Source organism: Panthera onca, chromosome A1 (assembly GCF_046562875.1).
Source record: "Panthera onca isolate mPanOnc1 chromosome A1, mPanOnc1 haplotype 2, whole genome shotgun sequence".
In the NCBI taxonomy this organism is placed as follows: domain Eukaryota; kingdom Metazoa; phylum Chordata; class Mammalia; order Carnivora; family Felidae; genus Panthera; species Panthera onca.
The window spans coordinates 192,234,824-192,249,861 of NC_138339.1; the positions used below are offsets into that span (position 1 = coordinate 192,234,824).

General features: G+C 40.1%; 1 protein-coding gene across 7 annotated transcripts in view; it reads left to right on the top strand.

Moving 5' to 3' along the window:
- Nucleotides 1-15,038, top strand: part of KLF12 (KLF transcription factor 12) — a 438,687-nt gene that overhangs the window by 72,295 nt on the left and 351,354 nt on the right. The window lies entirely within an intron of this gene.

A 15,038-nucleotide genomic window follows, 5' to 3' on the forward strand; every position in this document is an offset into this window, starting at 1 on the left:
GTGAAAAGCTGCCATGATTCAACCCCAGTTGAGCAATGGGAAGCCAGAGACAGGAAGCTGCCTTGTTTATTAGAAGTAGGGTAACCACAGTCTCAGACAACTCAGGAAGATTCTGCTGGCACTTTCATTCTGAACAGCAGGCCCTGGTGCAAAAGAAAAAGAAACAGCCAAGGTATTTGGCATAGATGTTTCTATATTACTGACACATGAAGAGCTCCTGTGTACTTCTTAAAATTCTTAGCTTCACAGGCACAGCCCTTGACGTTTCTTATTCATTGTTAAAAGTTTAACAAAGCTCTCCTATAAAGTCAAGGTTCAAGACACCGCATGGCCTTCATTTATGCAATGTGAAATCCAAGTAATGTAACCTTTATTTAGGTGACTGCTTCCTTCAGACTATTCCAAAAGACTTTTATCCAGAGATTTCCATCATGTTTCAGCAGGAAGATCAAAACTGCCTTGGGATTCCTAGGAAGGTGGGGGAAGGGATTGCAAAGTAATTTTTTATTTGACAAAATTTGGGGCATCACTTGGAACTTTTGCCCTTACAGATGAAAAAACTGAGACCCAAAAGTGTCTTTCTCACCTGAAACCTCACAGCCTAGGAAGTATCTTGGAAATTAGATATATGAATTGAATTGCAGATTACTATATGTCCACTAGTAGACTTGCCGTTTTGGGGGCAAATTAAGAAACAGTGCAGGGGGGTTAGATTAAGGCTTTCTGGGATGTAATTTATGCTTTCTCTGATACTTAGAAGGTACTTGAGGATTCATGAGATTTGGTGTAGTTTTTAAATGTTGGGCTTGAAATCTATCTCACCCATTATTGCTGTGGGACCTTGGACAAGTGACTTAATGTCTGTGGGCCTCAGTTTCCTCATTTGTAGGGTAAACTTAATAATAGAACCTATCTAAAAGGATTGTTGTGATGTTTCGAAAGAATAGATCTTGCATACCTTAGCTTGGTGCCTGGTTTGTAGAAAGAGCAAAAGAAATGTAGACTTGTGATGACTAATATTGTTACTTTGTTGTTCAGTACTTCAAGGCCCTTGTTTGAAAGATGCATTTTCCTTTGTGTCCTCTACACAGGGGACCAAGGTCTAGATTTGGCCCGCTGCCCTTACCCCTGCGTCCTGGAAAGTTAGTTTCCCTTCTGGTGGACTGAAATAAATGCTCTGTAAGGAATAAAGATTGAGAAATTAAAACCTGTGAATAGAGATCAATGAACATTTCAGAGAGAGTAGATAATAGGACTAATAGCCCCGAGTTCATAGTGGCAGGTTTCATTCATGGTCATTTTGTATGTTCAGATTTCCTTTTTCCTTCTACATCTAACTCTGGGCTGTGTATGGATACACACATACTTTCATATATTTTTATATGTTGCTTTTAAGTGATCAAATTATGAGAAACATTCCTTTGTATCTGTTTTACAGATGAGAAAACTGAGGCTCTAAGAAACTTAAAATAAATTACATACAGTTAGGAGAGGTGGTTCAGTTGGTTAAGTGTCCGACTTGATTTTGGCTCAGATCATGATCTCATGGTTCGTGGGTTTGAGCCCCGCATCGAGGTCTGCGCAGACAGTTTGGAGCCCGCTCGGGACTCTCCCCCTCCTCTGTCTCTGCCCCTCCCCCACTCAGTCTCACTTGTGCTTTTTCTCACTCAAAATAAGTAATTAAACTTGAAAAAATTATGGAGGGTGAATTCATCCACTGTTTCATTTTTTTTTTTTTTTTTTAATTTTCTCCCTCCCTGTGTCCCCATATCTCCTCTCATTTCATTTCTTCCTTCTGAGTGTATATTCTTGGCTTTTTTCCTTTTTGCTCTTTGTCTTTCTCTTTTCCCTTTGCATGTTACCATTCCCCTCTTTTATTTTCCTGATTTCTCTGATGTATAGCAAAAATAACTTTGAAGACGTTGCTGTCTCTAATAATATTTGAATTCTTATGCTAGTCTTAAAAGCAGATGATATGTTTTCTCTCAGAGGTGTTGAATTAAGTTGCAGTTTGTAGCAAATGATGTAACTCGTCTCTCTTGTGTGTCCATGACTAGCTGATAGGAAAAGTAATTTGCTACTCCTCTTTAAGAGGTGGAGGCAAGTCATTGACACAGCTGGAAGATTCGCTTCTTCAGTGATAGATAATTCAACTTACACTGAGTGTTCTGGTTCTAAAAGACGTCATAGTAGCCACCCTTTTGATTGTTTTGAATCTGTCTTTTTGGTACAAAACCTGCTGTAACCTGCTCTCTGAGAGTCCAGTGAAATTAGCCCGTTTTCAGAAGTAATGGGAGGAGGTCAGGGTTTTCTCTTGGTCTATGGGGATGGGGTGGAGACTGTGGACAGGAGGCCCCTGAGCTCTGCTTGTGTCTCACCGTCTCAAACTGGCTGTCCCTGTTGCACTTTGTACCTACCCATGCACACACACAGCCCCTTGCCCTGGCTTTTTTTTTTTTTTTTTTTTTTTTTAATTACAAAGACCATGTGGAATTACCTTTATGAAGACAAGGGAAATAGAAAAGTTAGATGTTCAGGAACAAAAAGCTTGAAATTGGGTCCTAGACCATGTTAGTAAAATTCCCTCATCAGTTTTCAACAGCTTGGGCCTGGCAGCCCAGCATAGTGTGTAACCCTCTTTCTTGCTCTCCTCAATGGCTCCCAGCAACTTGAATAACTGTGAGCTCTTAAGTTATGCAGAGTATTACAACTTTTCTCTGGCTCTGATGACCAGACCCAGCTCTGGACCTCCTTTTGCTCATGTGAAGACCGTATTTTCTGAGTCTTCTGTTTCCTTCTTTACTAGGCCCCACAATGGCAGGGGAAGAATGCAGACTTCTGTTACACGGAGTTGAATTTCACTCCCCTTCCCTCCCAGAGGAGGCAGACATGGCTTCTCAATATTTTCCCACTCCTCTTTTACATGTAGAATTATAGCCAAAACAAATTACGGTCATCTTGGCTTTTTGGTTGACTAGATTTTTGGTGAGTTGGAGTTGACTGTAACTTTGAAAGAACATTTTTTAGTTTGACAATATAGCTGGGTAGCCCAGTTTTCTTTTTCACAGATTACTTTTCTGATCCTGTTTGTAGACCAAAGCATGGCAAATACTTGAACAACTTTCACTTCTATCTGTGTAGGAAACTCTTCATGTTAAATAGGATTCTTCTACAGTCAAAGGGGTATACTGCATAATTTCACACCTAGTGCCATATAAGTTGGATTTCTTATTCATCACACACCATATGCGGTGTTATTAATCTTTACTGTAAGTAGAATGACAAGTGAGCAATAAAAGCCGGCCTTAAAAAAAAAAAAACACACACTACCAACAAACATACAAGAAAAAAACTCCCTAGCAGATGCTTCCGGAAGAAGTGACAGTCAGTGAAATGTGGGTTACATGTATGTTGCATAACTGATGCACTGATGTGTATGCTCAATATGGTCCTCGGTTTTCACTTCAGATCACAGTGTGGTCTCCGTTCTTTTCTCCTTCTCCCTCTCTGCTCTCCCTTCCTTCCTCCTCCGCACTTCCCACAGCTCTTAAATCCTATTCAAGCATCTTCTCTGGGTGGGAACCCCTGGACTCTTCTTCCTCTGCCCTCTTCCAGGCGGATGTTGCATTTGTCTGTCTGTGATCCCAGGCACACTCATCTTCGCTCAACGGGGTTGAGAATAGCCTTTGAAGGTGGTTGGCACTGCTCGAGCGAGATGGTTCCTGTTTCCTCTGCCTTTCTTGTACAACCCAGGGTGGCTCGTGGGGTTGTTTTGTCTGTTGTTTTCCATGCCTGCTCTGCCAGCTGCACCTGGAACTTGTTCCCGGGCCTTATGCATGAAACCGTTTATCCTGGCCCTAGGGTTGGTGCTTTAGAGCTGTTGCCTCCTGGCCGCCTACTGCCTAGAACAACTGTGTTTAGGGTAAATTGATGCTGTTGTTTTTCTTCCAACTGTCACCATTGCTTATCCATACCCTTCTCTGTTAAACGAAAAATATTCCGTGGACACATCTTGACTGTTTCATGTGCTGAGGCTTGGTGAGACCTGCCTACAGAGAAGTTAAGACCAGCCCAGAGGGAGAAGGGCTTTGTTATATCAACCATGGGGAGTAGGTTAATGGGTGCTGATTATGCCCACAATTTGTTTCCATACTCTGGGGATGAGCATCATATGTTCACGGTGATACAGAAACCAGAGCTGCTGGGGTAAGCCTTGTTGCTTTCTACTGCATCTTGTAAAGAACCAGGAAATTACAATTTACAACTATCTTCAAATACTCTGATGGCAAGGCAAATGCCTTGCACTGATTTGTTATTGTAGCCCATCAGCAGAAGGCATCATTTTTTCTTCTCCTTCTAAATAAATTGTGTTGCAGCCAAGGTTTTGCTTTTTAAAGACATTTAAGTGAATGGAGTAGCTTTGAGAAACTGATGTCTAAATTTCCAACTTTTGTGTTGCTAAGACTGCGAGGCATTTTGGTGAGAATGCACAGGGCAGAATTTGACTTATTAAAACTTCAGGTTAGCTTGCCTTTGGTAGTTTTTCTTAACATGATTTTTTCTGTCACTTTTAAAATATTTTTGTAATGTTGTCAATCGCTGGTATCCTGGGACTTGAGATGTTTTGTTCATTGTTGCCTATTCTGCTAAATGCTCTGGAGCAAGAAATTTAACTTTTGTCTTAACTTCCCTGTCCATAAGATGTTAGTTACTATGCTTATTCCCCACTTTTTCATAGGGATGTCAGGACGCTTTGGCACCAATGTCATGTGTAAATACAAAGTATAATATTTTAATGGAATTTTAATTTTCTTTAATGTCAAATCTTTGCTCACTGATTTTTAGTCAGGATAGATGTGCAGTGGAAATGTTTAAGCTCGTGAGTCATATTTCTTAGTAAGATCGTAGACCTATTCCTTATGCTTTGAGAAATGGGGCAAAAGCAATTCTATCAAGAATGGAAAGTACACTATCCAGTGAGTGAAAGACCCTGATGTTAACGTATTGTGTACGTTATACATAATGTATAATATGTAAAATATGTAAAATATATGAGCACACTGATGTGTCCAGAATGACACGAATGGGGAGGACACACAGCTGGGAGAAAATGTCTAGGCAGGGACACCTGGGCTCCAATCTTGACGCGGTCTCTCATTAGCTGTGCACTCCTGGGTAAGTTAGGGGTTGTTTTCTTATTTGTAAAATGAGTCGTTTAAGCTTGCTAATTCCAAAGTTCCCTTGTGTCATCTTAAAACCAAGTTTCTATTCCCTGCCCTTCCTTGCCAGCCTCTCCTGTCAGTGTCAGGTCTTGGGGCTGGGCCCACTGCAAAGGAGCTGATGCAGAGATGTCCGTGAGTGCCACACTCTGTGGGACGTATGTTGCCAGTGAAAAAGGAGTCCAGCTCCTGATGATAGTGCCTTTAGTGTTGTTGTTGTTGTTGTTGTTGTTTTGTTTTTTGAGAGAGAGAGAGCGAGCGAGCGAGCCAGTCGCATGTGCGTGTGCATGCTCGCAAACAGAGGAGAGGCAGAGAGAAAACCTTAAGCAGACTCCATACCCAGCTCGGAGCCTCATGACTGTGAGATCATGACCTGAGCCAAAATCAAGAGTCGGATGCTTAACCAACTGAGCCACCCAGGAACCCCTACCTTTAGTGTTCTTTAAATAATATTCTGTATCATGTATCCATTACTTTTGGCCAAAGTGTCTGGAAGCTTACATGATGACACTGAGTTAGTTGCTTTGACTTCTTTTTGTGAATTGTCCTAGCTGCTTTGAGTAGCCTAGTGGTTTTTAAATTTTGGAGTTAGGGGTCGACTTAATATGTTTTGTTTTTAACCCACTTTGGTCTAAGAATTTTGATACTGTGAGTAGTCTGAAATACCCCTTGAAGGTCTACTGGAGCAGTTTCAAATTCAGCATACTACCTTAATCATGTTTTATAGGATGGAATACATGGAAAATTTACTGGGATTGGAATTTTATTAAAAAAATATGACTCACGTTACTTTTCTTACAACTAATAAAGAAACCTTTAAATGTGCATAGCAACATTCTGTACTCTTTAATCCCACAAAGTGAATTTATCTCGTTTCTCAATGAATATGAGTTTCTAGGTCCCATTTTACCCTTTACCCTGAGCAGAATGCAGACGTGCTACAAGAGTTTCTTTTTCCTCCACCTCATTTTCCCTCTCAACAATGTACTAACAGGACTTTAAGCAATATTTTTAGCATTTTTTTTTGTTCAACGAGATTTATGTGATAATGTTAAGCTTTATAGCCATTCCTTTTACTTATGGAACATCTGTTGTGCTCAAGGTCCAGCATCCAGGTGTTTGACCTCCACTTTTTCTAAAGCATTGTCCTTGCTGTTACTGAAGCCAGTGGAGGCAGTATGTTGAGTGAGTAACAGCACCAACCTCTTACTGCTTGCTTGGCTTGTGGCTTTGAGCAGTCTTACCTTCTCTACCCTGGTAGGATTACTGAGAGCATTAAATGAAATAGTTGAGAATTCTGTCTATTACAAGGAATATGGGGGCGCACAGGTGGCTCAGTTGGTTGAGCGTCCAGCTCTTGGTTTCAACTCAGGTCATGATCGCACGGTTCGTGATCTCACGGTTCATGTTGGGCTTTGGCACAGACAGCGCACAGCCTGCTTGGGATTCTCTTTCCCTTTCTCTCTGTCCCTCCACTGGACAAGCTTGCTCGCTTATTCTCTCTCTCTCTCAAGATAAATAAACCTTAAGAAATGTAAAATATTACAAGGAATATGTATTAAATATGTTATGAAGTATGTTTTGATATAGTTTTTCACCACAAATGGCCGATGAAATTTTTTTCGCTATAAATATTTTATTTAATAGCTTATAGAAGATAGTAAGTGTACTTTGATACTTAATCTAAAGTGTACTTTGATGCCTTAATTTAGGTGTTGCGGTTTATTTTAGCAGGTATTTGAACATGCTCATTATGAACATATGGCCAAAAAAACCAAAAAAAGTCTAGATAATAGAGTTTCCTGATTGATGCAAGGGCTTTCTCCTGTTTAGGTATAAGTTAATATACATGAGCTTTCTTACTGATTGCTGGTATGGTGATGGTAGATGTAGAGTATAAGGCAGCCAGGGAAGACTCTGGAGGTTTTAGAGGGAAAGCAAGACTGTGGGTTGGCAGAGGTGATGAGAAAGGCCTAGAGCCAGGGAGTAGAGTATATTGGGTAGTTTATGAGGCAGAAGTGAGCAGAGTACATGCAAAGGAGAGAAAGCTAGTTGCCCTCCAACTTTTCATATGAGCCATAGTAATGGGAGAAATGGACAGGTACCAGGAGGGCTGACTTTATCTAGAGGGGGTGCATTTGATTCTGTTTAATTTATTTCTCATGGCTGTGATGTTCAAATAGCATTCACTTTAACACTTTGGAAACTGGAATAAGAACTTGCTTCAGGGGAAGAATTCTTCCTTTGAATTGTGTGTGATGTGATCTGGCCAAGATGGTGGAGTGTGGTGTTGGGCAGTGTAGATAGTCTGCTTCCTTGGAAGTTAACTTGATTCTCAGCTTTGATGGATGGACCCGTTGTTATTTCCTTTCCATGTATCAAAAAACTTATTTTCAGTACTAGTCTTCTCATGAGTGGGGCCAGTAGAAAAGCTTAAAAAAAAAAAAACTTAGAATAATTGATTAAAAAATGTAAATTCTCAGAATTACCTGATGGGAAGCAGGTTGGCAAACCATAAAAATGTGTATCTGCGGCACTATTTCCTAGAAAAACTTACACAGTATGTACCATGTTTCTGATATCGTTTAATCCTCACAATTACTCTGAGAAGTTACCGTATCTTCCTTTTTTTTTTTTTTTTTTTTTTTTTTTTTTAATACATAAGGAAACCGAGGCATTGAAAGGTAAAATAATTCGTTTTGGGCCACACACTTAGAAGGTTTGAGAGCCAGATGTGGAATTCTTATCTTCTTATTCTACTTGTCTTTTCTTTTTATTTGACCTCACTTCTACTTCTTTCTACTTGATCCCAATTCTGTCTTTCTCTCTCTTTCTCTCTTTAGAGGTCCGTTTGGTGTGAGTGGTGATGGTGCTTTTGATCTTCTGATGATAGTGGACTCCATCCCACTCCTCAGTCCATGCTCCACCTCCCTTCCTGGTACCCTAAGGCTCTTCCCCTGTTTCGCTGTTTCACTTTCTTTTTCTCCCATCCCTCCCTCTGTTCCTCTCTTTTCTTCCCTGCTCCTAACCAGCAGCCAAGCACACTCTCCCAGGTCCCTGAAATATGTCCCTTGATATGGAGGAGACCTTGTGGAGTTATCTGTGGTGTTTGTAAGTGTGTGTGTTTACTTTCTACAAGTGGTTTTATGCTATAAAACTCATTTCCTTTTCTTACAGTTCACCCAATTCTGTAAGTTCCGTTTATGTTGCTATTAGTTCTCACTTCTGGGTAGTATTCTGTAACATCCATCTACCATAATTTATTTTTCCATTCCCTAGTGGAAATCTTGAATGCCTTTAAGTCCCAGTACTACAGTCTTGCCTGAAACATTTCCCAGAATGTGTCCTTAGGAAGAGTGAAGTTACCTGATCATAGAGGGCATAAACACACTTCATTTCATTAATTACTGCCATATTTTTATTTTTTCCACAATTGCTGTACTAGTTTAAATATCTACCAGCTGTCTGTAAAGTTTTCCCTTTCCCCAAACGACTGCCCAAACTTGTTATTATTCTCTTTTTTAATTGTCTTCATTCTGATCAGCATAAAGTAATATGTGGTATTTTGATGTGTATTTACTTCTAGTGAGTTTTCACTTCTCCCTCAGTCTCTCTCCCTCATTAGAATATATCTTGCCTTTATTGAAATTCAGACCCTTATTCTTACTTGAATGGTTGAAATGCCATTCTGACTGGAGTCTCTGCCTCTCACTTGCCAACTTCCCTGCTTGCTAAGATTCATCCTCTTAAACTTGTCACATGGGTCCTCTGCTCAGAATCTCTAATGGGTTCACATCCTCTTTGGTGTCAACTCTTCTTGTGTAAATTGCACGCCCCACCACACCATGTGGTTGGACTCAGTGTGTTCTCGGTCTTGACCCCCGTGGCTCCCTGTGACCCCTGATACGTATTAGGTCTCCTCACTGTTCATTACTCCACGTGGAATACCCTCCTGCTTCTATCAGAAATCTTCTTCGTTTTATCTTTTAGTTTTGATGTTCATCAAGATTTTGTATGCACATAGTTTACAAAGTCAAAATTGACCAACAGAGATTGTGAAGACAAAGCAGCAATTCTTTGCTGCCGCCCCCCGCCCCCCCCCCCCCCCCCCCCGCCACACTGTTTTTCCATCCTCTAAGGAAATTTTCTCAACTTGTACAGGTTCTTTTGATTTTTAAGCATTGTATCTCTAAATAACCTGTTTATATTGCTTTTTCTTTCTTTTATTTCCTTTAGTGTTAGCCTTATCTGTGGACCTCCCAGTGTGTAACATGTGGATTTAGCCCTTTTCATCTCCATTCCCCCACCAAGCACACAGCTTTCTTGTCTCTCCAATGTAGTTGACTCAGCCTTGATGAAATCAGTGTTAAATGTTTACCTAAGTATACCTCTAGAGGTGCTTCTCACACTTGTGCTATGATGATTACTTTTCCTTTCCTATAGATTTTATCCTCTGATTTTGTTTGCTGAGTTTTCTTTTCTTTCTTTTTTTTTTTTCAAGTTCATTTATTTGTTTTGATAGGGAAGGTGCAAGTGGGGGAAGATCAGAGAGGAGAGAGCAAGAATCCCTAGCAGTTTCCATGCTTCCAACGTGGAGCCCGACATGGGACTCCAACCCACAGACCTGAACAAGACGTCAGACGCTTAATCCACTGAGCCACCCAGGTGCTCCATGGTTGCTGAATTTTGAGCATTCTCATCCCTGCTTAATCCCCCAGTTGTCTGATACTTTTCTCTGTGCATTCAGAGTCACAGAAAGTTGTGTCAGATCCTTGGGGCGTTCAGCCCTACTCTGCCTTGTGCACAGCTCTTGGCCTGGGGTCCCACGACCATCCTTTCCTTTTTTTCGTGCCCTCTGTCTCCTATCTTATGGTTCCTCCTTTGTTTGCTCCTTTCTTTACTATGCGTATCCTCCTAAGGAGCAAGATTGTAGGAGAGGTACATTTTTGACATCTAGCATGTTAAGAATATCTTTACCTTTGTACTTAATTGATAGTGTTGTCAGATCTGGGATTCAGGATTGAAAATAATTTTCCTTTGGGGTTCTGAGGGTATTCCATTATTCTGCCTTCTGTTTGGATGCCATTATGACCCCTAGTACCTTTGTTAATGGCCTTTTCTCCTCTGACTCTTGAGTTTTCTGTCTCTGAAAACTTGTAGTGTTCTTGTTCTAAATGTTCTGAATTTCTCAGTGATGTGCCTCTGCGTAGCCTCTTTTCTTCAAGTTTTTCAGGGTACTCAGCTGGTCCTATCATTTTGTAAATGACAAAACATAAATCCTTGTTTTACAGATTTTTCCCCCAAATACAGAAATCTCTTTTTACCCAAATTCACTCATTTCCTGAGTTCAGATAAACAAGCATCTGCGTTGGGACATGTCAGAGGATCCAGGGTACTGTTTCCTCCAAAGAGTTCCATCTCAAAATTTATTTTCATCACCTATTCAGTTCTTGAAGTAAGAGAAGGAAAATGGGGAGCAAGGGGGTCTGTGGCTGATGCCGTCCCCATCTCCATTTTCAGTTTTCTTTTTAACTCCCATATTCAGATGTTGGATATTATGGAATGATATTCCAATGTTTTTATTATTTTATTCCTATTTTCTTTTATTCTACTTTGTGATAGATGGTGTCTTCATAGTCTTCCCATCCTTTTATTTATTATCTCCCTTCTTTTACTACTATTTTTAATTTCTAAAACATTTTTTTGTTGTTTTGATTCTTAGAGTAATCTTTTCAAAATGACATCCTCTTCTTGGTTTCTGAATGCATTGATAATTGCTGTCATCTCTGGTTGGAGCACTCAGCAGATTCGTGGACACTCTCAGCAGAGTCACCGGCTGTGCTACCGACTTTTGAGCCCCTGTGGCAGGAAATATCTGTAGGCTTGATTCTAGGGCTAATTAGGTTCTCCATAGAACGACCTTCCAGACTCCTGCCAACAGGAATAGGCCAGGCATGAGGTTTGCAACCTGAACAAGAAGAAAACTGGACATCTCAACACACTGTTCCCTCTTTCACTGTGTTCTCTACAGGATTCCTTCATCCACGTGGTGTCCCTCATATCTCAGTAGAGGCCCCAGGTTTTACTCTATACAGAGAATAAACTGCTGGTCTTCTAGGATTAGGAAAGGTAGACATCTAACTGTGTTCACTAAGGTAGTATATCTGGAGATTAACTAATTTTTAGAGGGATTGCCAACCATTCTCCCTTGTTTTAGCTAAATTTTACCGCCATTTTTAGAGTCATATGGAGCTGACAGCTTCCCAGATTTTGGAAGGTTTTTTTGGATAAGTCATATTGCTTCTCGGTTTTCCTCACAATTGGCCTAACTGTATTCAGCTTTCTAGGGTCTGTTAAATCATTTACCTTTCTTCCATCTGTTTTTTTGCCTTTCCAATTCTTTTTTCCTGTTATTGACTCATCTCACATTCTATGCCTAAAGAAAAATCTATTACTTCTCATTTTATTTGAATTGGGAAGAGAGCGAAAGTCAATGTGTATAATCAGTCTGCTTTTTCTTTACCCAAAAGTCATATTCTTGTTGGCCATTTGAATTTCCCTTTCTGTCAATCATTTATCCATATGTTTTACCACTTTTTTCTATTGAGTTTCTTGTCTTTTTCTTTAGAGAATTTCTCTATATAGTCTAGATTTTAATCCTTACTGAATTTGTAACAACTTTGGGCCACATGATAAAGCTCTACTCCCACAATGTTAATTTTCTCACCTATGAAATCAGATATTAATATTGCTGAACTCTAAATGTGTGTCATTGTCGTGTGGGATTTCCAGAACATAAGTACTACAATGATTTGATGCCTTAATGTTTCTCTTGCTCCCTTTTTAAAAAATACAGTCATTGAAAGAATACCTACTATGTAGCCATAGGATTTATGTGAATTGTCTTGGTTGGAAATTATAGGACCCCAGCTGTGGCATAGACTGATTGTCCACACAATATCTATTCTTTCCTCTTTCTGTGATAAGAGTTTTTTTACTTGTGTGCCTGGCTGCCCAAAGTAAAGCCTTTGTATGTGGCCAGGTGAGTCCCAGCCAGTGAGATGTAAGCAGATGTAAGTAAGCATTCTCTAAGCCTCCGTCTCAAGTCACCCAGTGCACTCCCTTTGCTTCACCTCTTCATCCTTTCTTTATTTCTGTTGTGTGGAATGTCGATACAATGGTTGGAGGTCTAGCTGTCATAAACCACCACTGGGTGAGGTCAGACTCTGGGAATGGTGGTGTTTTCTATAGGACTTAGGGGAGCAGAATTGTGTTCCAGCTGTTGACTGCCTGACTTTGCATTCCAAACGCTAGAGACAGAACTACTCCAGTCATGCCCAAGCCACCGTCCTTTTAAGTATGCTGACACTCGCATCTGTATCCAACCTCAGCTGATACCCCAACTCAAGCTCGCTTAATTCAAAGCCAGTTTATTGTTTGTTGGCTCACGGAATGGGTTCATCCACGAGGTGAAGGTGTTTTTAAGTACTGCATTAGGGAGCAATTGAAATGATGTCACTGGTACTCTGTTTCTGTATTCATTTTTCAGGTTTGTTGCTTCTGCTTTATTCTCAGATTATTAAAATGTGACAACAGTGTGGCTGCTGATCGAGTCCACTATAGACCTTTTATATTCTTAGAAAAAGAGCAAGCAGTTTTTTTGATGACAACATTTGGCTTGGTCACCCATTCCCTAAATCAACCAAGGTGACCAGGGGGAGAATACTCGGTTGGGTTACACCAGGGTCATATGCCCACTCCTGGCTTGGAGGGGAGGAGACATCCTTACCCAAACACGTGGACTCAGCGGAATTTCTCTGGGCTTAAGGAGAGCTGATTCTGAAAAGATGCTGGGGAGAGACATATATGTCTGGTTGCATGAGATCCAAGTAAACTTCCTATAACTATGATTTTCAAAACCAATATGTATGTTAATTTCCGGTCCCCCCCCCCCCCCCCCCGTTTTTTAGCAGTTCTTTCCAAAGAAAGCAAAGAATGTTAAAATAACTTATAGGGGAATCAATGACAGTAAAGAGATAAAAAATAAAATTAATAGCTCTAGTGGCATAGCAAGGAAGTAGAAGTATTCTCTGCCTGTCTAGAAACACAGTAGTAAGGCGAGGAGATGAAAGTAGCTGCGGTACAACAATCATCATCATGTTTTCTGCACAGAGATTATTTCTGTTAGTGCTAAACATTCCTTGGTAGAGTGGTTACAGTGTATCTCTGCACGTGGTCTCAACTCTAGGCAAGAAGTGACCATCCTGACGTGATTCATTTCCAATTCATAATTTCTTTTGGGTAACTTCTTTTTCTCCTGCCATCCGCTTTGAAGGACCCGCCCAGTGTCGTACCGGAACCTAGTTTCTTTTTTCAGGTGGGAAACAAATCTCTAGTAGCCTTTCAAAATAAAATGCGATCGGTTGTTTCTTTTTGTAGCCTGTGAACAAAGTACTTCCATAAACTTCTTTTGTACCTTTATTGAGATAAGGTATAAAAAAGTGTATATACTAATTTGATGACTTTGAATATATGCATCCGCCCATGATACCATCACCTTAATCATTGTAATAAACATATTCATCACCTCCGTGAGTTTGCGTCCCTCTGCTTTTTTACCCCCTGTTTTGTAAGAACACTTAAAATGAAATCTACCCTTTCAACACATTTTTAATTGTATTGCTGACTGTACTGTAATGTTGTGCAGCATACCATATTGTACCACACCTTATTGTTAATTATATGCACTATGTTGTGCAGCAGATCTCTAGAACTTACTAACCTTGTGTATCTGTAACTTTATATCCATTGAACAACAGCTCCCCTTCCATAACTTATTTAAAAAGTTAGCCTTGTTTAGAAGGTGGGGCAGGCGTTTTAAAAAATAAACTTTACTTTTTTTAAGGTTTGGATTTACAGAAAATTGTGAAGAAAGAATTTTCACACTCCCCATACCCAGTTCTTGCTATTACTAGTGTTTTACATTAGTATGGTATATTTATTACAGTTAGTGAACCAACATTGATACGTTTTTATTAATCTGAAGTCTATACTTGATTCATATCTCTTCAGTTTTTATCCTTTGTCCCTTTTCTATCCCAGGATTCCATCCAGCATCCCATGCTACATATGGTGGTCATGTCTCTTTGGCTTCTTTTGGCTGTGACAGTTTGTCCGACTCTCCGTGTGTTTGATGACCTTGATAGTTTGAGAAGTACAGGCCAAATAGTTTGTAGAATGTCTCCAAGTGGTCTTTGATGCCCTTCTCATGATTAGTCTGGGGTTACAGGTTTCAAGAGGAGGACCACAGAGATAAAGTGCCACTGTCATCACATCAAATCAGTAGTACTGACTGTCAAAATGGCATCACTGTCAATGACCTTGATTACCTGCCTGAGATAGAGTCTGTCAGGGTTTTCCACTGTAAAGTTATTCCCTTTCCTTCTTCCTTACTGTTCTTTGAGTTTAAGGAGCCCCTATGCGTTCCTGACACTTAAGGAGTGGGGAATTCTGCTCTACTTTCTTGAGGATGAAGTATATACAAAAATTAGTTGGAATTCTTTATAGCTCATGACGTTTTCTTCTTATTTATCTGTTTGTCTGTCTACACATTTATGTAAATATGGACTTGTGTATATTTATTTTATACTTTAGGTTATAATCTAATACTACTTTATTTTGTTGTTTAAATTGTTCTAGGTTTGGTCATTGGTAACTCTTAGTTGGCGTTTGTATCTCTTTGACAAACTGCCATTATACCCCCTCCTTCCTTCCTCCCTCCCTCCCTCCCTTCATTCCTTCCTTTTCTTTCTTTTCCTA